The sequence below is a fragment of the Pimephales promelas genome, chromosome 7 (genome assembly GCF_988280905.1).
Source record: "Pimephales promelas chromosome 7, fPimPro1.hap1.1, whole genome shotgun sequence".
Taxonomy (NCBI): Eukaryota; Metazoa; Chordata; class Actinopteri; order Cypriniformes; family Leuciscidae; genus Pimephales; species Pimephales promelas.
In genome coordinates this window covers 7984092-8007151 of record NC_142775.1, presented here as the reverse complement: position 1 = coordinate 8007151, position 23060 = coordinate 7984092, and the positions used below count along the sequence as shown (strand labels likewise).

Sequence of the window (23060 nt, the reverse complement as noted above, 5' to 3'; positions counted from 1 at the left end):
TGATGTTCGACTCCGCTAGTCGGAGATCACCAAAATTAAATTAATATTAAAGAGGTGTGTGAACTCGCAAGTACAATGTCGGGCACTGTAATTTGCTCTGGCCCCCTTCCTGCTCGCAGGAGTGATGAGATAGTCAGTAGACTGTCCTCACTTAATCGTTGGTTGTCTGAGTGGTGTCCGCAAAATAATGTGGAATTTATAGACAATTTTGAAAAGTTTTGGGGGCAAGCCTGACCTGTTTAAAAGAGATGGTATTCATCCCTCCTGGGCTGGGGCTGCTCTTCTCTCTAGTAATTTGGCTTGGACAAATTAGTCTTGGACCTAAAACATGACAAATTTGGCACCAGGTCAGGAAGCAGACAGACTGGCTAAACCGACCGTCTGCTAGTGGCCTCGCGTCACCAAGGTCAGACAAATCCCATCACATAGAGGCTCTTTCACCTAGATATATCATATAGAGACTGCGTCTGTTCCCCGAATTTGGATATCCAAAAAACATAAGATTAAAAATCTAATTGATGTTCAACAGATATAATACAGATGAGCAAATGATAAAGCTTGGGTTGCTGAATATTAGATCACTTACTTAAAAATCGCTCATAGTTAATGATATGATTTCAGATTATAATCTAGATGTGCTGTGATTGACAGAAGCCTGGCTAAAACCAAACGATAACATAACTTTGAATGAGTCCACCCCACAAGATTACAGTTATAAACATGAACCTCGTCTGAAAGGCATTGGTGCTTATTGTAATAATATATAGTGTAAATGATAAATCACGTTTGAGAATTCTGCTGGCTACTGGTCCCACGTGATCGCTGTACCACCTGACCACTGCAGATTCATTTGCCGTTGATAGTGTTGCCATAAAACCAATCAATCATATCCAAATTACGGTTATTATTACGACGTCCAACCCTGATCAAACACACCTGAACAAGCTAATCAAGGTCTTCAAGAATAGGCTATATTAGAAAGCTACAGACAGGTGATTTCCATTAGGGTTGGAGTTGCCCAGAACTCCAATTGGATCTTTAAAAACGCATTTTCAAAAAGTGCTTTAAACTCTTTTCATAGCATTTGTTGTGGGACTCAGGGGGTATTTTGATGCAGCAACAGGGGTTTCCTTTGTAGTTTTGTGGTCCTCGCTGTCTGCCCCTGCTGACTCACTAACTCAGTGCATCTTCCAGCAGAGTTGATTGTGAGATCGCAGGTCGAGAGGATGACAGTTCAAGTGTGCTGCTTGTTTAGTGTGGTTTTATTGGGTCTTTCTGCTTGTTTGAGCACAACACACGCTGGAGTCCTAGGTGAGAATTTCTTTTAGCTTCATCACGCAGCCCAAAGAAGTGCATTAATGAAGTACCTTAAAAAATTAGAATTTAGACGCATCTGCTTACGAAAATACAGTACAGACGTCAAGTGGAAGTTCAACTCCGTGTGTTGGTTTAGTTTTAATAGTAAGCCAAGTGTAGATATGCGAACCGTCATATGTTTATGCGTTTTTCATTGTACAACAATTTCATTGTTTAAGAGAAATTCATAAGCCTACAATATAACATGGGGAGCTGATTATAACCGATAACTCCGTGATCTATATATATATATATATGTGCGCGCATCTATATTTGTTTTTTGTTCTCTTACGAAGCCTATAAAAATGCTTAAGGGAAATGAGGGTGGTCATGGGGATGGCATAATATTTGGAAGCTGTCTGCAACGTATTAACTGATGTCCATGTTTTCTATCAGCATTGCACTATTACTAACTCTACTATAGTGGGGTAGGTTGTAACCGCACTCTCAGTCTTTGAAACTGATTGATGCACTTTAGTGAAAATGGTGGATTTCTAAGCTACTTTGACTTGAAGAATATAAATGTGTGAATATTATAAAGTTTGAGACTCATTGCAAAACCCCTGTCTTGCTAATGCTGAAGCAAACTATTACAGCACTTCCTGGTCTCCCCTAATGATCCTCTTGAATCCTCTTCTGTAGTGTCCGGTCGGTGTCCGGCGATGCTGACGGTCACGCCGTCCCGTCGAGGATGCTCTTCTGATAGAGACTGCTCTGGAGGACACAAATGCTGTCGATTTCCCTGTGGGCGCTCGTGTGTGCCGCCTGTTTTCAGTGAGTTTTAATTAATGGATGCTATACGTCTTCCAAAAAAAAAAAAAAACACTGCATTTTGTTTCTCTCAGAAATCGCTAGTATGTTTCACAAATAATTGCAAAGAAACCGCAAGCAACGCATTGAACTAAATGTGAAACTATGAAGTAGAAAGACTGAATATTCCGGAAAATCCTCCTACAGCCATCTTATGGCGGCTTTTTTTTTCATAGAGCGAATGAGACATTCAGTGTTCCGTGGCTTCAGTTGCGTTACTACCATTCAGTGGCAGTATTTAGTTATGTGGCTTCTCTGTCATGTGTCTCTTTATCAGCAAAGCCAGGAGAGTGTCCAAGCAAAAAAAATGGAGCAGAAACGTGTGACGATTTGTGTTACTATGACAGTGACTGTCCGAACAATGAGAAATGCTGCAGCAATGGATGTGGACATCAGTGTATGGCTCCATTTACAGGTATTTATGTTATTATATTAGTGTCTGGGTCAGCTTCCTCATTTCAGTTTGTCCTGGTTTATAATGAATTGTTCTCAATGTAAAAGTGTTCAGCCAATTGCACAGTTTCGAGCACAGGATGGCTTTGCAAAATTAATTCTTAATACGATTATTTATTAACACGATTGATTAATATTTAAGTAGTAAAACTTACTATTTGGGTTTGGTGCTGTATCTGAGAGTGAATGCCGCTAAACTGACAGACTAAAGTTGACCATCCGTATCCATCCAGTGAAGCCTGCAGCCGAACCGCCGAAGCCTCCAGTGAAGCCTGCAGCCGAACCGCCGAAGACTCCGGTAAAGCCTCCGGTGAAGCCTGCAGCCGAACCTCCGAAGACTCCAGTGAAGCCTCCGGTGAAGCCTGCAGCCGAACCTCCGAAGACTCCAGTGAAGCCTCCGGTGAAGCCTGCAGTCGAACCTCCCAAGCCTGCAGTGAGGCCTTCCGACGAACTGCCCGTGCCTTCCGACGAACTGTCCGAGCCCTCCGACGAACTACCAGAGCCTTCCGACGAGCCGCCAGCAGCCGAACCCACAAAGCCTCCCGTCATGCCTGCAGTGAGGCCTTCCGACGAACTGTCCGAGCCTTCCGACGAACTGTCCGAGCCCTCTGACGAACTGCCCGAGCCGTCTGCAGCCGAACCCGCAAAGCCTCCTGCCAAACCTCCTGTGATGCCTGCAGCCGAACCCGCAAAGCCTCCTGCCAAGCCTCCTGTAAAGCCTGCAGCCGAACCCGCAAAGCCTCCTGCCAAGCCTCCTGTGAAGCCTGCAGCTGAACCCGCAAAGCCTGCAGTGAGGCCTTCTGACGAACTGTCCGAGCCTTCTGACGAACTACCGGAGCCTTCCGACGAACTGCCCGAGCCGCCTGCAGCCGAACCCGCAAAGCCTCCAGTGAAGCCTGCAGCCGAACCGCCGAAACCTGCAGTGAGGCCTTCCGACGAACTGTCCGAGCCTTCTGAAGAACTACCGGAGCCTTCAGACGAACTGCCAGAGCCGCCTGCAGCCGAACCCGCAAGGCCTCCTGTCAAGCCTGCAGCCGAACCCGCAAGGCCTCCTGTCAAGCCTGCAGCTGAACCCGCAAGGCCTCCTGTCAAGCCTGCAGCCCAACCCGCAAAGCCTCCTGTCAAGCCTCCTGTCAAGCCTCCAGTGAAGCCTCCAGTGAAGCCTGCTGGTGAATTGGCCAAGCCTCCTGTGAGTCACCCTTATGGCTAATGTCCTGGCCATAAGTAATGTGGATGTGCATGCAGTTAACTGTGCTGATTTAATCATTGGCTGTATAGTGTTTCCTGTATCACCAAATAAATCTCACTTTTATGACTATTGCCTCTTTTTTGTTCCTTTTAAGTGGGAAAACAAAGAATCTTTTTTTTTTTTTTTTTTTTTTTTGGAATGCCAGTGCTAGTTTGGCTGTTCTCTCACATAATAGCTCATTGGAATCTATGCATAAGATCCCACCCTCCTTCAAAAAGCATAAGAGCGTGCGTAGCAGTCCTGGGAACTCTACAGAATATATGAAGAGTTCAGATGCAAAAGCCTCTAAATGCCATCTGAAATTTTCTTCTTTAATGATTTTTATCAAACTTGTATATTTAAGTTCAGTAATTTCACTTAAATAACAATTAATAGGTAATTATCATTGCCATTTAAGTGAAATTACTGAACTTAAATATACAAGTTTGATAAAAATCATCATTCTAGAAGAAAATTTCAAATGGCACTTAGAGGCTTTTGCATCTGAACTCTTCATATGTTCATGTTTTAATATTTAGAATACTTTTATTATTGATTTTTATAGGGTGTAAAGTTTCAACTAGTATTGCCAATTGACCAATAGTCTTCTGCATTCTTAATGTTCAAGGTGTTCGGACATCGGTGAAGACAATGGAGACACTATAGGAGCTGAAGAGTTATGCTTTAAATCGCTTCTGCAGAGTTCACACTGACTATGTTTACATGCAGCCAATTTTTGGGTTAAGGTCACTATCTGGGTTTCTGGAACATTAGGAATAACCCGTTTACACGCGAGAGCACAGAGAGTTTCTCCTGTATACATGGAATTGCAGAATCCTGATGTAAACGGCGACGTGCGGTTAGCGCCTAGACGTACGGACAACTTTAAGACGCAATATTTTCTGATTTCCGATTCTTCTTCCTGTTTCCAAAGACAATAACAACAGCAGCCCGCGGATAATGAATAGTTCAGGGCAGAAAGCGATCGCCTTTGTTTGCGCTTTGCTGGTGATGACCTCGCTCCAAAAGTATGCTGTGCTGTGTCTCGCCATGTTTACTTCCGGTATACTGCACGCATATTTTTGTATGCACTGAGAAGTTTCTCTACTCAAAATTACCAAGATTCCTTGCAAATAAAACATGCGCAGAACACAAATCACTATGGGGATATGCCGCTACGCGTTTACATGACCAAAAATTCGGGTTAGAAAAGGGGTACCCCAGGTATAATATCCCGGTTTTTAAAATCTGGCATATGGGCATATTCGGGTTTTTGCCGGTGTTTACATGGCCGTTCTTGGCTTTTAGGACAGCATTAGGCCACTTGATGGAGTTTTTCGGTTCCTTGCCAGTGTTGCCTTTTGGCTTGCTCAGTTGGGGATATTCAAATTAATTAACCAATCAGTAATACTTCCGTTACTCTTTGCATAACAAATCGATTTGCCCCACTCAGTGAAACACCCACTCAGAAACCTCTTTATTGTGCCCTGGTAATTGGTGATTCGATCACACGGAACGTGAACATGGAGACACCAGCCACCATAGTCACATGTTTGCTTGGAGCCAGAGCGCCTGACATCACAGCAAATTTAAAAGTGCTGGCTAATGCTAATCGTAAATTCTCTAAGATCATTATTCATGTCGGCGCTAATGATGTTCGACTCCGCTAGTCGGAGATCACCAAAATTAAATTAATATTAAAGAGGTGTGTGAACTCGCAAGTACAATGTCGGGCACTGTAATTTGCTCTGGCCCCCTTCCTGCTCGCAGGAGTGATGAGATAGTCAGTAGACTGTCCTCACTTAATCGTTGGTTGTCTGAGTGGTGTCCGCAAAATAATGTGGAATTTATAGACAATTTTGAAAAGTTTTGGGGGCAAGCCTGACCTGTTTAAAAGAGATGGTATTCATCCCTCCTGGGCTGGGGCTGCTCTTCTCTCTAGTAATTTGGCTTGGACAAATTAGTCTTGGACCTAAAACATGACAAATTTGGCACCAGGTCAGGAAGCAGACAGACTGGCTAAACCGACCGTCTGCTAGTGGCCTCGCGTCACCAAGGTCAGACAAATCCCATCACATAGAGGCTCTTTCACCTAGATATATCATATAGAGACTGCGTCTGTTCCCCGAATTTGGATATCCAAAAAACATAAGATTAAAAATCTAATTGATGTTCAACAGATATAATACAGATGAGCAAATGATAAAGCTTGGGTTGCTGAATATTAGATCACTTACTTAAAAATCGCTCATAGTTAATGATATGATTTCAGATTATAATCTAGATGTGCTGTGATTGACAGAAGCCTGGCTAAAACCAAACGATAACATAACTTTGAATGAGTCCACCCCACAAGATTACAGTTATAAACATGAACCTCGTCTGAAAGGCATTGGTGCTTATTGTAATAATATATAGTGTAAATGATAAATCACGTTTGAGAATTCTGCTGGCTACTGGTCCCACGTGATCGCTGTACCACCTGACCACTGCAGATTCATTTGCCGTTGATAGTGTTGCCATAAAACCAATCAATCATATCCAAATTACGGTTATTATTACGACGTCCAACCCTGATCAAACACACCTGAACAAGCTAATCAAGGTCTTCAAGAATAGGCTATATTAGAAAGCTACAGACAGGTGATTTCCATTAGGGTTGGAGTTGCCCAGAACTCCAATTGGATCTTTAAAAACGCATTTTCAAAAAGTGCTTTAAACTCTTTTCATAGCATTTGTTGTGGGACTCAGGGGGTATTTTGATGCAGCAACAGGGGTTTCCTTTGTAGTTTTGTGGTCCTCGCTGTCTGCCCCTGCTGACTCACTAACTCAGTGCATCTTCCAGCAGAGTTGATTGTGAGATCGCAGGTCGAGAGGATGACAGTTCAAGTGTGCTGCTTGTTTAGTGTGGTTTTATTGGGTCTTTCTGCTTGTTTGAGCACAACACACGCTGGAGTCCTAGGTGAGAATTTCTTTTAGCTTCATCACGCAGCCCAAAGAAGTGCATTAATGAAGTACCTTAAAAAATTAGAATTTAGACGCATCTGCTTACGAAAATACAGTACAGACGTCAAGTGGAAGTTCAACTCCGTGTGTTGGTTTAGTTTTAATAGTAAGCCAAGTGTAGATATGCGAACCGTCATATGTTTATGCGTTTTTCATTGTACAACAATTTCATTGTTTAAGAGAAATTCATAAGCCTACAATATAACATGGGGAGCTGATTATAACCGATAACTCCGTGATCTATATATATATATATATATATGTGCGCGCATCTATATTTGTTTTTTGTTCTCTTACGAAGCCTATAAAAATGCTTAAGGGAAATGAGGGTGGTCATGGGGATGGCATAATATTTGGAAGCTGTCTGCAACGTATTAACTGATGTCCATGTTTTCTATCAGCATTGCACTATTACTAACTCTACTATAGTGGGGTAGGTTGTAACCGCACTCTCAGTCTTTGAAACTGATTGATGCACTTTAGTGAAAATGGTGGATTTCTAAGCTACTTTGACTTGAAGAATATAAATGTGTGAATATTATAAAGTTTGAGACTCATTGCAAAACCCCTGTCTTGCTAATGCTGAAGCAAACTATTACAGCACTTCCTGGTCTCCCCTAATGATCCTCTTGAATCCTCTTCTGTAGTGTCCGGTCGGTGTCCGGCGATGCTGACGGTCACGCCGTCCCGTCGAGGATGCTCTTCTGATAGAGACTGCTCTGGAGGACACAAATGCTGTCGATTTCCCTGTGGGCGCTCGTGTGTGCCGCCTGTTTTCAGTGAGTTTTAATTAATGGATGCTATACGTCTTCCAAAAAAAAAAAAAAAACACTGCATTTTGTTTCTCTCAGAAATCGCTAGTATGTTTCACAAATAATTGCAAAGAAACCGCAAGCAACGCATTGAACTAAATGTGAAACTATGAAGTAGAAAGACTGAATATTCCGGAAAATCCTCCTACAGCCATCTTATGGCGGCTTTTTTTTTCATAGAGCGAATGAGACATTCAGTGTTCCGTGGCTTCAGTTGCGTTACTACCATTCAGTGGCAGTATTTAGTTATGTGGCTTCTCTGTCATGTGTCTCTTTATCAGCAAAGCCAGGAGAGTGTCCAAGCAAAAAAAATGGAGCAGAAACGTGTGACGATTTGTGTTACTATGACAGTGACTGTCCGAACAATGAGAAATGCTGCAGCAATGGATGTGGACATCAGTGTATGGCTCCATTTACAGGTATTTATGTTATTATATTAGTGTCTGGGTCAGCTTCCTCATTTCAGTTTGTCCTGGTTTATAATGAATTGTTCTCAATGTAAAAGTGTTCAGCCAATTGCACAGTTTCGAGCACAGGATGGCTTTGCAAAATTAATTCTTAATACGATTATTTATTAACACGATTGATTAATATTTGAGTAGTAAAACTTACTATTTGGGTTTGGTGCTGTATCTGAGAGTGAATGCCGCTAAACTGACAGACTAAAGTTGACCATCCGTATCCATCCAGTGAAGCCTGCAGCCGAACCGCCGAAGCCTCCAGTGAAGCCTGCAGCCGAACCGCCGAAGACTCCGGTAAAGCCTCCGGTGAAGCCTGCAGCCGAACCTCCGAAGACTCCAGTGAAGCCTCCGGTGAAGCCTGCAGCCGAACCTCCGAAGACTCCAGTGAAGCCTCCGGTGAAGCCTGCAGTCGAACCTCCCAAGCCTGCAGTGAGGCCTTCCGACGAACTGCCCGTGCCTTCCGACGAACTGTCCGAGCCCTCCGACGAACTACCAGAGCCTTCCGACGAGCCGCCAGCAGCCGAACCCACAAAGCCTCCCGTCATGCCTGCAGTGAGGCCTTCCGACGAACTGTCCGAGCCTTCCGACGAACTGTCCGAGCCCTCTGACGAACTGCCCGAGCCGTCTGCAGCCGAACCCGCAAAGCCTCCTGCCAAACCTCCTGTGATGCCTGCAGCCGAACCCGCAAAGCCTCCTGCCAAGCCTCCTGTAAAGCCTGCAGCCGAACCCGCAAAGCCTCCTGCCAAGCCTCCTGTGAAGCCTGCAGCTGAACCCGCAAAGCCTGCAGTGAGGCCTTCTGACGAACTGTCCGAGCCTTCTGACGAACTACCGGAGCCTTCCGACGAACTGCCCGAGCCGCCTGCAGCCGAACCCGCAAAGCCTCCTGTGAAGCCTGCAGCTGAACCCGCAAAGCCTCCAGTGAAGCCTGCAGCCGAACCGCCGAAACCTGCAGTGAGGCCTTCCGACGAACTGTCCGAGCCTTCTGAAGAACTACCGGAGCCTTCAGACGAACTGCCAGAGCCGCCTGCAGCCGAACCCGCAAGGCCTCCTGTCAAGCCTGCAGCCGAACCCGCAAGGCCTCCTGTCAAGCCTGCAGCTGAACCCGCAAGGCCTCCTGTCAAGCCTGCAGCCCAACCCGCAAAGCCTCCTGTCAAGCCTCCAGTGAAGCCTGCTGGTGAATTGGCCAAGCCTCCTGTGAGTCACCCTTATGGCTAATGTCCTGGCCATAAGTAATGTGGATGTGCATGCAGTTAACTGTGCTGATTTAATCATTGGCTGTATAGTGTTTCCTGTATCACCAAATAAATCTCACTTTTATGACTATTGCCTCTTTTTTGTTCCTTTTAAGTGGGAAAACAAAGAATCTTTTTTTTTTTTTTTTTTGGAATGCCAGTGCTAGTTTGGCTGTTCTCTCACATAATAGCTCATTGGAATCTATGCATAAGATCCCACCCTCCTTCAAAAAGCATAAGAGCGCGCGTAGCAGTCCTGGGAACTCTACAGAATATATGAAGAGTTCAGATGCAAAAGCCTCTAAATGCCATCTGAAATTTTCTTCTTTAATGATTTTTATCAAACTTGTATATTTAAGTTCAGTAATTTCACTTAAATAACAATTAATAGGTAATTATCATTGCCATTTAAGTGAAATTACTGAACTTAAATATACAAGTTTGATAAAAATCATCATTCTAGAAGAAAATTTCAAATGGCACTTAGAGGCTTTTGCATCTGAACTCTTCATATGTTCATGTTTTAATATTTAGAATACTTTTATTATTGATTTTTATAGGGTGTAAAGTTTCAACTAGTATTGCCAATTGACCAATAGTCTTCTGCATTCTTAATGTTCAAGGTGTTCGGACATCGGTGAAGACAATGGAGACACTATAGGAGCTGAAGAGTTATGCTTTAAATCGCTTCTGCAGAGTTCACACTGACTATGTTTACATGCAGCCAATTTTTGGGTTAAGGTCACTATCTGGGTTTCTGGAACATTAGGAATAACCCGTTTACACGCGAGAGCACAGAGAGTTTCTCCTGTATACATGGAATTGCAGAATCCTGATGTAAACGGCGACGTGCGGTTAGCGCCTAGACGTACGGACAACTTTAAGACGCAATATTTTCTGATTTCCGATTCTTCTTCCTGTTTCCAAAGACAATAACAACAGCAGCCCGCGGATAATGAATAGTTCAGGGCAGAAAGCGATCGCCTTTGTTTGCGCTTTGCTGGTGATGACCTCGCTCCAAAAGTATGCTGTGCTGTGTCTCGCCATGTTTACTTCCGGTATACTGCACGCATATTTTTGTATGCACTGAGAAGTTTCTCTACTCAAAATTACCAAGATTCCTTGCAAATAAAACATGCGCAGAACACAAATCACTATGGGGATATGCCGCTACGCGTTTACATGACCAAAAATTCGGGTTAGAAAAGGGGTACCCCAGGTATAATATCCCGGTTTTTAAAATCTGGCATATGGGCATATTCGGGTTTTTGCCGGTGTTTACATGGCCGTTCTTGGCTTTTAGGACAGCATTAGGCCACTTGATGGAGTTTTTCGGTTCCTTGCCAGTGTTGCCTTTTGGCTTGCTCAGTTGGGGATATTCAAATTAATTAACCAATCAGTAATACTTCCGTTACTCTTTGCATAACAAATCGATTTGCCCCACTCAGTGAAACACCCACTCAGAAACCTCTTTATTGTGCCCTGGTAATTGGTGATTCGATCACACGGAACGTGAACATGGAGACACCAGCCACCATAGTCACATGTTTGCTGGGAGCCAGAGCGCCTGACATCACAGCAAATTTAAAAGTGCTGGCTAATGCTAATCGTAAATTCTCTAAGATCATTATTCATGTCGGCGCTAATGATGTTCGACTCCGCTAGTCGGAGATCACCAAAATTAAATTAATATTAAAGAGGTGTGTGAACTCGCAAGTACAATGTCGGGCACTGTAATTTGCTCTGGCCCCCTTCCTGCTCGCAGGAGTGATGAGATAGTCAGTAGACTGTCCTCACTTAATCGTTGGTTGTCTGAGTGGTGTCCGCAAAATAATGTGGAATTTATAGACAATTTTGAAAAGTTTTGGGGGCAAGCCTGACCTGTTTAAAAGAGATGGTATTCATCCCTCCTGGGCTGGGGCTGCTCTTCTCTCTAGTAATTTGGCTTGGACAAATTAGTCTTGGACCTAAAACATGACAAATTTGGCACCAGGTCAGGAAGCAGACAGACTGGCTAAACCGACCGTCTGCTAGTGGCCTCGCGTCACCAAGGTCAGACAAATCCCATCACATAGAGGCTCTTTCACCTAGATATATCATATAGAGACTGCGTCTGTTCCCCGAATTTGGATATCCAAAAAACATAAGATTAAAAATCTAATTGATGTTCAACAGATATAATACAGATGAGCAAATGATAAAGCTTGGGTTGCTGAATATTAGATCACTTACTTAAAAATCGCTCATAGTTAATGATATGATTTCAGATTATAATCTAGATGTGCTGTGATTGACAGAAGCCTGGCTAAAACCAAACGATAACATAACTTTGAATGAGTCCACCCCACAAGATTACAGTTATAAACATGAACCTCGTCTGAAAGGCATTGGTGCTTATTGTAATAATATATAGTGTAAATGATAAATCACGTTTGAGAATTCTGCTGGCTACTGGTCCCACGTGATCGCTGTACCACCTGACCACTGCAGATTCATTTGCCGTTGATAGTGTTGCCATAAAACCAATCAATCATATCCAAATTACGGTTATTATTACGACGTCCAACCCTGATCAAACACACCTGAACAAGCTAATCAAGGTCTTCAAGAATAGGCTATATTAGAAAGCTACAGACAGGTGATTTCCATTAGGGTTGGAGTTGCCCAGAACTCCAATTGGATCTTTAAAAACGCATTTTCAAAAAGTGCTTTAAACTCTTTTCATAGCATTTGTTGTGGGACTCAGGGGGTATTTTGATGCAGCAACAGGGGTTTCCTTTGTAGTTTTGTGGTCCTCGCTGTCTGCCCATGCTGACTCACTAACTCAGTGCATCTTCCAGCAGAGTTGATTGTGAGATCGCAGGTCGAGAGGATGACAGTTCAAGTGTGCTGCTTGTTTAGTGTGGTTTTATTGGGTCTTTCTGCTTGTTTGAGCACAACACACGCTGGAGTCCTAGGTGAGAATTTCTTTTAGCTTCATCACGCAGCCCAAAGAAGTGCATTAATGAAGTACCTTAAAAAATTAGAATTTAGACGCATCTGCTTACGAAAATACAGTACAGACGTCAAGTGGAAGTTCAACTCCGTGTGTTGGTTTAGTTTTAATAGTAAGCCAAGTGTAGATATGCGAACCGTCATATGTTTATGCGTTTTTCATTGTACAACAATTTCATTGTTTAAGAGAAATTCATAAGCCTACAATATAACATGGGGAGCTGATTATAACCGATAACTCCGTGATCTATATATATATATATATGTGCGCGCATCTATATTTGTTTTTTGTTCTCTTACGAAGCCTATAAAAATGCTTAAGGGAAATGAGGGTGGTCATGGGGATGGCATAATATTTGGAAGCTGTCTGCAACGTATTAACTGATGTCCATGTTTTCTATCAGCATTGCACTATTACTAACTCTACTATAGTGGGGTAGGTTGTAACCGCACTCTCAGTCTTTGAAACTGATTGATGCACTTTAGTGAAAATGGTGGATTTCTAAGCTACTTTGACTTGAAGAATATAAATGTGTGAATATTATAAAGTTTGAGACTCATTGCAAAACCCCTGTCTTGCTAATGCTGAAGCAAACTATTACAGCACTTCCTGGTCTCCCCTAATGATCCTCTTGAATCCTCTTCTGTAGTGTCCGGTCGGTGTCCGGCGATGCTGACGGTCACGCCGTCCCGTCGAGGATGCTCTTCTGATAGAGACTGCTCTGGAGGACACAAATGCTGTCGATTTCCCTGTGGGCGCTCGTGTGTGCCGCCTGTTTTCAGTGAGTTTTAATTAATGGATGCTATACGTCTTCCAAAAAAAAAAAAAAAACACTGCATTTTGTTTCTCTCAGAAATCGCTAGTATGTTTCACAAATAATTGCAAAGAAACCGCAAGCAACGCATTGAACTAAATGTGAAACTATGAAGTAGAAAGACTGAATATTCCGGAAAATCCTCCTACAGCCATCTTATGGCGGCTTTTTTTTTCATAGAGCGAATGAGACATTCAGTGTTCCGTGGCTTCAGTTGCGTTACTACCATTCAGTGGCAGTATTTAGTTATGTGGCTTCTCTGTCATGTGTCTCTTTATCAGCAAAGCCAGGAGAGTGTCCAAGCAAAAAAAATGGAGCAGAAACGTGTGACGATTTGTGTTACTATGACAGTGACTGTCCGAACAATGAGAAATGCTGCAGCAATGGATGTGGACATCAGTGTATGGCTCCATTTACAGGTATTTATGTTATTATATTAGTGTCTGGGTCAGCTTCCTCATTTCAGTTTGTCCTGGTTTATAATGAATTGTTCTCAATGTAAAAGTGTTCAGCCAATTGCACAGTTTCGAGCACAGGATGGCTTTGCAAAATTAATTCTTAATACGATTATTTATTAACACGATTGATTAATATTTAAGTAGTAAAACTTACTATTTGGGTTTGGTGCTGTATCTGAGAGTGAATGCCGCTAAACTGACAGACTAAAGTTGACCATCCGTATCCATCCAGTGAAGCCTGCAGCCGAACCGCCGAAGCCTCCAGTGAAGCCTGCAGCCGAACCGCCGAAGACTCCGGTAAAGCCTCCGGTGAAGCCTGCAGCCGAACCTCCGAAGACTCCAGTGAAGCCTCCGGTGAAGCCTGCAGCCGAACCTCCGAAGACTCCAGTGACGCCTCCGGTGAAGCCTGCAGTCGAACCTCCCAAGCCTGCAGTGAGGCCTTCCGACGAACTGCCCGTGCCTTCCGACGAACTGTCCGAGCCCTCCGACGAACTACCAGAGCCTTCCGACGAGCCGCCAGCAGCCGAACCCACAAAGCCTCCCGTCATGCCTGCAGTGAGGCCTTCCGACGAACTGTCCGAGCCTTCCGACGAACTGTCCGAGCCCTCTGACGAACTGCCCGAGCCGTCTGCAGCCGAACCCGCAAAGCCTCCTGCCAAACCTCCTGTGATGCCTGCAGCCGAACCCGCAAAGCCTCCTGCCAAGCCTCCTGTAAAGCCTGCAGCCGAACCCGCAAAGCCTCCTGCCAAGCCTCCTGTGAAGCCTGCAGCTGAACCCGCAAAGCCTGCAGTGAGGCCTTCTGACGAACTGTCCGAGCCTTCTGACGAACTACCGGAGCCTTCCGACGAACTGCCCTAGCCGCCTGCAGCCGAACCCGCAAAGCCTCCAGTGAAGCCTGCAGCCGAACCGCCGAAACCTGCAGTGAGGCCTTCCGACGAACTGTCCGAGCCTTCTGAAGAACTACCGGAGCCTTCAGACGAACTGCCAGAGCCGCCTGCAGCCGAACCCGCAAGGCCTCCTGTCAAGCCTGCAGCCGAACCCGCAAGGCCTCCTGTCAAGCCTGCAGCTGAACCCGCAAGGCCTCCTGTCAAGCCTGCAGCCCAACCCGCAAAGCCTCCTGTCAAGCCTCCTGTCAAGCCTCCAGTGAAGCCTCCAGTGAAGCCTGCTGGTGAATTGGCCAAGCCTCCTGTGAGTCACCCTTATGGCTAATGTCCTGGCCATAAGTAATGTGGATGTGCATGCAGTTAACTGTGCTGATTTAATCATTGGCTGTATAGTGTTTCCTGTATCACCAAATAAATCTCACTTTTATGACTATTGCCTCTTTTTTGTTCCTTTTAAGTGGGAAAACAAAGAATCTTTTTTTTTTTTTTTTTTTTTGGAATGCCAGTGCTAGTTTGGCTGTTCTCTCACATAATAGCTCATTGGAATCTATGCATAAGATCCCACCCTCCTTCAAAAAGCATAAGAGCGTGCGTAGCAGTCCTGGGAACTCTACAGAATATATGAAGAGTTCAGATGCAAAAGCCTCTAAATGCCATCTGAAATTTTCTTCTTTAATGATTTTTATCAAACTTGTATATTTAAGTTCAGTAATTTCACTTAAATAACAATTAATAGGTAATTATCATTGCCATTTAAGTGAAATTACTGAACTTAAATATACAAGTTTGATAAAAATCATCATTCTAGAAGAAAATTTCAAATGGCACTTAGAGGCTTTTGCATCTGAACTCTTCATATGTTCATGTTTTAATATTTAGAATACTTTTATTATTGATTTTTATAGGGTGTAAAGTTTCAACTAGTATTGCCAATTGACCAATAGTCTTCTGCATTCTTAATGTTCAAGGTGTTCGGACATCGGTGAAGACAATGGAGACACTATAGGAGCTGAAGAGTTATGCTTTAAATTGCTTCTGCAGAGTTCACACTGACTATGTTTACATGCAGCCAATTTTTGGGTTAAGGTCACTATCTGGGTTTCTGGAACATTAGGAATAACCCGTTTACACGCGAGAGCACAGAGAGTTTCTCCTGTATACATGGAATTGCAGAATCCTGATGTAAACGGCGACGTGCGGTTAGCGCCTAGACGTACGGACAACTTTAAGACGCAATATTTTCTGATTTCCGATTCTTCTTCCTGTTTCCAAAGACAATAACAACAGCAGCCCGCGGATAATGAATAGTTCAGGGCAGAAAGCGATCGCCTTTGTTTGCGCTTTGCTGGTGATGACCTCGCTCCAAAAGTATGCTGTGCTGTGTCTCGCCATGTTTACTTCCGGTATACTGCACGCATATTTTTGTATGCACTGAGAAGTTTCTCTACTCAAAATTACCAAGATTCCTTGCAAATAAAACATGCGCAGAACACAAATCACTATGGGGATATGCCGCTACGCGTTTACATGACCAAAAATTCGGGTTAGAAAAGGGGTACCCCAGGTATAATATCCCGGTTTTTAAAATCTGGCATATGGGCATATTCGGGTTTTTGCCGGTGTTTACATGGCCGTTCTTGGCTTTTAGGACAGCATTAGGCCACTTGATGGAGTTTTTCGGTTCCTTGCCAGTGTTGCCTTTTGGCTTGCTCAGTTGGGGATATTCAAATTAATTAACCAATCAGTAATACTTCCGTTACTCTTTGCATAACAAATCGATTTGCCCCACTCAGTGAAACACCCACTCAGAAACCTCTTTATTGTGCCCTGGTAATTGGTGATTCGATCACACGGAACGTGAACATGGAGACACCAGCCACCATAGTCACATGTTTGCTTGGAGCCAGAGCGCCTGACATCACAGCAAATTTAAAAGTGCTGGCTAATGCTAATCGTAAATTCTCTAAGATCATTATTCATGTCGGCGCTAATGATGTTCGACTCCGCTAGTCGGAGATCACCAAAATTAAATTAATATTAAAGAGGTGTGTGAACTCGCAAGTACAATGTCGGGCACTGTAATTTGCTCTGGCCCCCTTCCTGCTCGCAGGAGTGATGAGATAGTCAGTAGACTGTCCTCACTTAATCGTTGGTTGTCTGAGTGGTGTCCGCAAAATAATGTGGAATTTATAGACAATTTTGAAAAGTTTTGGGGGCAAGCCTGACCTGTTTAAAAGAGATGGTATTCATCCCTCCTGGGCTGGGGCTGCTCTTCTCTCTAGTAATTTGGCTTGGACAAATTAGTCTTGGACCTAAAACATGACAAATTTGGCACCAGGTCAGGAAGCAGACAGACTGGCTAAACCGACCGTCTGCTAGTGGCCTCGCGTCACCAAGGTCAGACAAATCCCATCACATAGAGGCTCTTTCACCTAGATATATCATATAGAGACTGCGTCTGTTCCCCGAATTTGGATATCCAAAAAACATAAGATTAAAAATCTAATTGATGTTCAACAGATATAATACAGATGAGCAAATGATAAAGCTTGGGTTGCTGAATATTAGATCACTTACTTAAAAATCGCTCATAGTTAATGATATGATTTCAGATTATAATCTAGATGTGCTGTGATTGACAGAAGCCTGGCTAAAACCAAACGATAACATAACTTTGAATGAGTCCACCCCACAAGATTACAGTTATAAACATGAACCTCGTCTGAAAGGCATTGGTGCTTATTGTAATAATATATAGTGTAAATGATAAATCACGTTTGAGAATTCTGCTGGCTACTGGTCCCACGTGATCGCTGTACCACCTGACCACTGCAGATTCATTTGCCGTTGATAGTGTTGCCATAAAACCAATCAATCATATCCAAATTACGGTTATTATTACGACGTCCAACCCTGATCAAACACACCTGAACAAGCTAATCAAGGTCTTCAAGAATAGGCTATATTAGAAAGCTACAGACAGGTGATTTCCATTAGGGTTGGAGTTGCCCAGAACTCCAATTGGATCTTTAAAAACGCATTTTCAAAAAGTGCTTTAAACTCTTTTCATAGCATTTGTTGTGGGACTCAGGGGGTATTTTGATGCAGCAACAGGGGTTTCCTTTGTAGTTTTGTGGTCCTCGCTGTCTGCCCCTGCTGACTCACTAACTCAGTGCATCTTCCAGCAGAGTTGATTGTGAGATCGCAGGTCGAGAGGATGACAGTTCAAGTGTGCTGCTTGTTTAGTGTGGTTTTATTGGGTCTTTCTGCTTGTTTGAGCACAACACACGCTGGAGTCCTAGGTGAGAATTTCTTTTAGCTTCATCACGCAGCCCAAAGAAGTGCATTAATGAAGTACCTTAAAAAATTAGAATTTAGACGCATCTGCTTACGAAAATACAGTACAGACGTCAAGTGGAAGTTCAACTCCGTGTGTTGGTTTAGTTTTAATAGTAAGCCAAGTGTAGATATGCGAACCGTCATATGTTTATGCGTTTTTCATTGTACAACAATTTCATTGTTTAAGAGAAATTCATAAGCCTACAATATAACATGGGGAGCTGATTATAACCGATAACTCCGTGATCTATATATATATATATATGTGCGCGCATCTATATTTGTTTTTTGTTCTCTTACGAAGCCTATAAAAATGCTTAAGGGAAATGAGGGTGGTCATGGGGATGGCATAATATTTGGAAGCTGTCTGCAACGTATTAACTGATGTCCATGTTTTCTATCAGCATTGCACTATTACTAACTCTACTATAGTGGGGTAGGTTGTAACCGCACTCTCAGTCTTTGAAACTGATTGATGCACTTTAGTGAAAATGGTGGATTTCTAAGCTACTTTGACTTGAAGAATATAAATGTGTGAATATTATAAAGTTTGAGACTCATTGCAAAACCCCTGTCTTGCTAATGCTGAAGCAAACTATTACAGCACTTCCTGGTCTCCCCTAATGATCCTCTTGAATCCTCTTCTGTAGTGTCCGGTCGGTGTCCGGCGATGCTGACTGTCACGCCGTCCCGTCGAGGATGCTCTTCTGATAGAGACTGCTCTGGAGGACACAAATGCTGTCGATTTCCCTGTGGGCGCTCGTGTGTGCCGCCTGTTTTCAGTGAGTTTTAATTAATGGATGCTATACGTCTTCCAAAAAAAAAAAAAAACACTGCATTTTGTTTCTCTCAGAAATCGCTAGTATGTTTCACAAATAATTGCAAAGAAACCGCAAGCAACGCATTGAACTAAATGTGAAACTATGAAGTAGAAAGACTGAATATTCCGGAAAATCCTCCTACAGCCATCTTATGGCGGCTTTTTTTTTCATAGAGCGAATGAGACATTCAGTGTTCCGTGGCTTCAGTTGCGTTACTACCATTCAGTGGCAGTATTTAGTTATGTGGCTTCTCTGTCATGTGTCTCTTTATCAGCAAAGCCAGGAGAGTGTCCAAGCAAAAAAAATGGAGCAGAAACGTGTGACGATTTGTGTTACTATGACAGTGACTGTCCGAACAATGAGAAATGCTGCAGCAATGGATGTGGACATCAGTGTATGGCTCCATTTACAGGTATTTATGTTCTTATATTAGTGTCTGGGTCAGCTTCCTCATTTCAGTTTGTCCTGGTTTATAATGAATTGTTCTCAATGTAAAAGTGTTCAGCCAATTGCACAGTTTCGAGCACAGGATGGCTTTGCAAAATTAATTCTTAATACGATTATTTATTAACACGATTGATTAATATTTAAGTAGTAAAACTTACTATTTGGGTTTGGTGCTGTATCTGAGAGTGAATGCCGCTAAACTGACAGACTAAAGTTGACCATCCGTATCCATCCAGTGAAGCCTGCAGCCGAACCGCCGAAGCCTCCAGTGAAGCCTGCAGCCGAACCGCCGAAGACTCCGGTAAAGCCTCCGGTGAAGCCTGCAGCCGAACCTCCGAAGACTCCAGTGAAGCCTCCGGTGAAGCCTGCAGCCGAACCTCCGAAGACTCCAGTGAAGCCTCCGGTGAAGCCTGCAGTCGAACCTCCCAAGCCTGCAGTGAGGCCTTCCGACGAACTGCCCGTGCCTTCCGACGAACTGTCCGAGCCCTCCGACGAACTACCAGAGCCTTCCGACGAGCCGCCAGCAGCCGAACCCACAAAGCCTCCCGTCATGCCTGCAGTGAGGCCTTCCGACGAACTGTCCGAGCCTTCCGACGAACTGTCCGAGCCCTCTGACGAACTGCCCGAGCCGTCTGCAGCCGAACCCGCAAAGCCTCCTGCCAAACCTCCTGTGATGCCTGCAGCCGAACCCGCAAAGCCTCCTGCCAAGCCTCCTGTAAAGCCTGCAGCCGAACCCGCAAAGCCTCCTGCCAAGCCTCCTGTGAAGCCTGCAGCTGAACCCGCAAAGCCTGCAGTGAGGCCTTCTGACGAACTGTCCGAGCCTTCTGACGAACTACCGGAGCCTTCCGACGAACTGCCCGAGCCGCCTGCAGCCGAACCCGCAAAGCCTCCAGTGAAGCCTGCAGCCGAACCGCCGAAACCTGCAGTGAGGCCTTCCGACGAACTGTCCGAGCCTTCTGAAGAACTACCGGAGCCTTCAGACGAACTGCCAGAGCCGCCTGCAGCCGAACCCGCAAGGCCTCCTGTCAAGCCTGCAGCCGAACCCGCAAGGCCTCCTGTCAAGCCTGCAGCTGAACCCGCAAGGCCTCCTGTCAAGCCTGCAGCCCAACCCGCAAAGCCTCCTGTCAAGCCTCCTGTCAAGCCTCCAGTGAAGCCTCCAGTGAAGCCTGCTGGTGAATTGGCCAAGCCTCCTGTGAGTCACCCTTATGGCTAATGTCCTGGCCATAAGTAATGTGGATGTGCATGCAGTTAACTGTGCTGATTTAATCATTGGCTGTATAGTGTTTCCTGTATCACCAAATAAATCTCACTTTTATGACTATTGCCTCTTTTTTGTTCCTTTTAAGTGGGAAAACAAAATCTTTTTTTTTTTTTTTTTTTTTTGGAATGCCAGTGCTAGTTTGGCTGTTCTCTCACATAATAGCTCATTGGAATCTATGCATAAGATCCCACCCTCCTTCAAAAAGCATAAGAGCGCGCGTAGCAGTCCTGGGAACTCTACAGAATATATGAAGAGTTCAGATGCAAAAGCCTCTAAATGCCATCTGAAATTTTCTTCTTTAATGATTTTTATCAAACTTGTATATTTAAGTTCAGTAATTTCACTTAAATAACAATTAATAGGTAATTATCATTGCCATTTAAGTGAAATTACTGAACTTAAATATACAAGTTTGATAAAAATCATCATTCTAGAAGAAAATTTCAAATGGCACTTAGAGGCTTTTGCATCTGAACTCTTCATATGTTCATGTTTTAATATTTAGAATACTTTTATTATTGATTTTTATAGGGTGTAAAGTTTCAACTAGTATTGCCAATTGACCAATAGTCTTCTGCATTCTTAATGTTCAAGGTGTTCGGACATCGGTGAAGACAATGGAGACACTATAGGAGCTGAAGAGTTATGCTTTAAATCGCTTCTGCAGAGTTCACACTGACTATGTTTACATGCAGCCAATTTTTGGGTTAAGGTCACTATCTGGGTTTCTGGAACATTAGGAATAACCCGTTTACACGCGAGAGCACAGAGAGTTTCTCCTGTATACATGGAATTGCAGAATCCTGATGTAAACGGCGACGTGCGGTTAGCGCCTAGACGTACGGACAACTTTAAGACGCAATATTTTCTGATTTCCGATTCTTCTTCCTGTTTCCAAAGACAATAACAACAGCAGCCCGCGGATAATGAATAGTTCAGGGCAGAAAGCGATCGCCTTTGTTTGCGCTTTGCTGGTGATGACCTCGCTCCAAAAGTATGCTGTGCTGTGTCTCGCCATGTTTACTTCCGGTATACTGCACGCATATTTTTGTATGCACTGAGAAGTTTCTCTACTCAAAATTACCAAGATTCCTTGCAAATAAAACATGCGCAGAACACAAATCACTATGGGGATATGCCGCTACGCGTTTACATGACCAAAAATTCGGGTTAGAAAAGGGGTACCCCAGGTATAATATCCCGGTTTTTAAAATCTGGCATATGGGCATATTCGGGTTTTTGCCGGTGTTTACATGGCCGTTCTTGGCTTTTAGGACAGCATTAGGCCACTTGATGGAGTTTTTCGGTTCCTTGCCAGTGTTGCCTTTTGGCTTGCTCAGTTGGGGATATTCAAATTAATTAACCAATCAGTAATACTTCCGTTACTCTTTGCATAACAAATCGATTTGCCCCACTCAGTGAAACACCCACTCAGAAACCTCTTTATTGTGCCCTGGTAATTGGTGATTCGATCACACGGAACGTGAACATGGAGACACCAGCCACCATAGTCACATGTTTGCTGGGAGCCAGAGCGCCTGACATCACAGCAAATTTAAAAGTGCTGGCTAATGCTAATCGTAAATTCTCTAAGATCATTATTCATGTCGGCGCTAATGATGTTCGACTCCGCTAGTCGGAGATCACCAAAATTAAATTAATATTAAAGAGGTGTGTGAACTCGCAAGTACAATGTCGGGCACTGTAATTTGCTCTGGCCCCCTTCCTGCTCGCAGGAGTGATGAGATAGTCAGTAGACTGTCCTCACTTAATCGTTGGTTGTCTGAGTGGTGTCCGCAAAATAATGTGGAATTTATAGACAATTTTGAAAAGTTTTGGGGGCAAGCCTGACCTGTTTAAAAGAGATGGTATTCATCCCTCCTGGGCTGGGGCTGCTCTTCTCTCTAGTAATTTGGCTTGGACAAATTAGTCTTGGACCTAAAACATGACAAATTTGGCACCAGGTCAGGAAGCAGACAGACTGGCTAAACCGACCGTCTGCTAGTGGCCTCGCGTCACCAAGGTCAGACAAATCCCATCACATAGAGGCTCTTTCACCTAGATATATCATATAGAGACTGCGTCTGTTCCCCGAATTTGGATATCCAAAAAACATAAGATTAAAAATCTAATTGATGTTCAACAGATATAATACAGATGAGCAAATGATAAAGCTTGGGTTGCTGAATATTAGATCACTTACTTAAAAATCGCTCATAGTTAATGATATGATTTCAGATTATAATCTAGATGTGCTGTGATTGACAGAAGCCTGGCTAAAACCAAACGATAACATAACTTTGAATGAGTCCACCCCACAAGATTACAGTTATAAACATGAACCTCGTCTGAAAGGCATTGGTGCTTATTGTAATAATATATAGTGTAAATGATAAATCACGTTTGAGAATTCTGCTGGCTACTGGTCCCACGTGATCGCTGTACCACCTGACCACTGCAGATTCATTTGCCGTTGATAGTGTTGCCATAAAACCAATCAATCATATCCAAATTACGGTTATTATTACGACGTCCAACCCTGATCAAACACACCTGAACAAGCTAATCAAGGTCTTCAAGAATAGGCTATATTAGAAAGCTACAGACAGGTGATTTCCATTAGGGTTGGAGTTGCCCAGAACTCCAATTGGATCTTTAAAAACGCATTTTCAAAAAGTGCTTT

The 23060-nt window shown here is 43.7% G+C and overlaps 3 pseudogenes; all 3 read left to right on the top strand.

Moving 5' to 3' along the window:
* The first annotated feature begins 328 nt into the window (after nt 1–328).
* On the top strand, nt 329–5811 carry LOC148978280 (uncharacterized; annotated as a pseudogene).
* Nucleotides 5812–5826: 15 nt separating this feature from the next.
* LOC148978279 (uncharacterized) lies at nt 5827–11317 on the top strand (annotated as a pseudogene).
* Nucleotides 11318–11332: 15 nt separating this feature from the next.
* LOC148978278 (uncharacterized) lies at nt 11333–16813 on the top strand (annotated as a pseudogene).
* Nucleotides 16814–23060: the final 6247 nt, after the last annotated feature.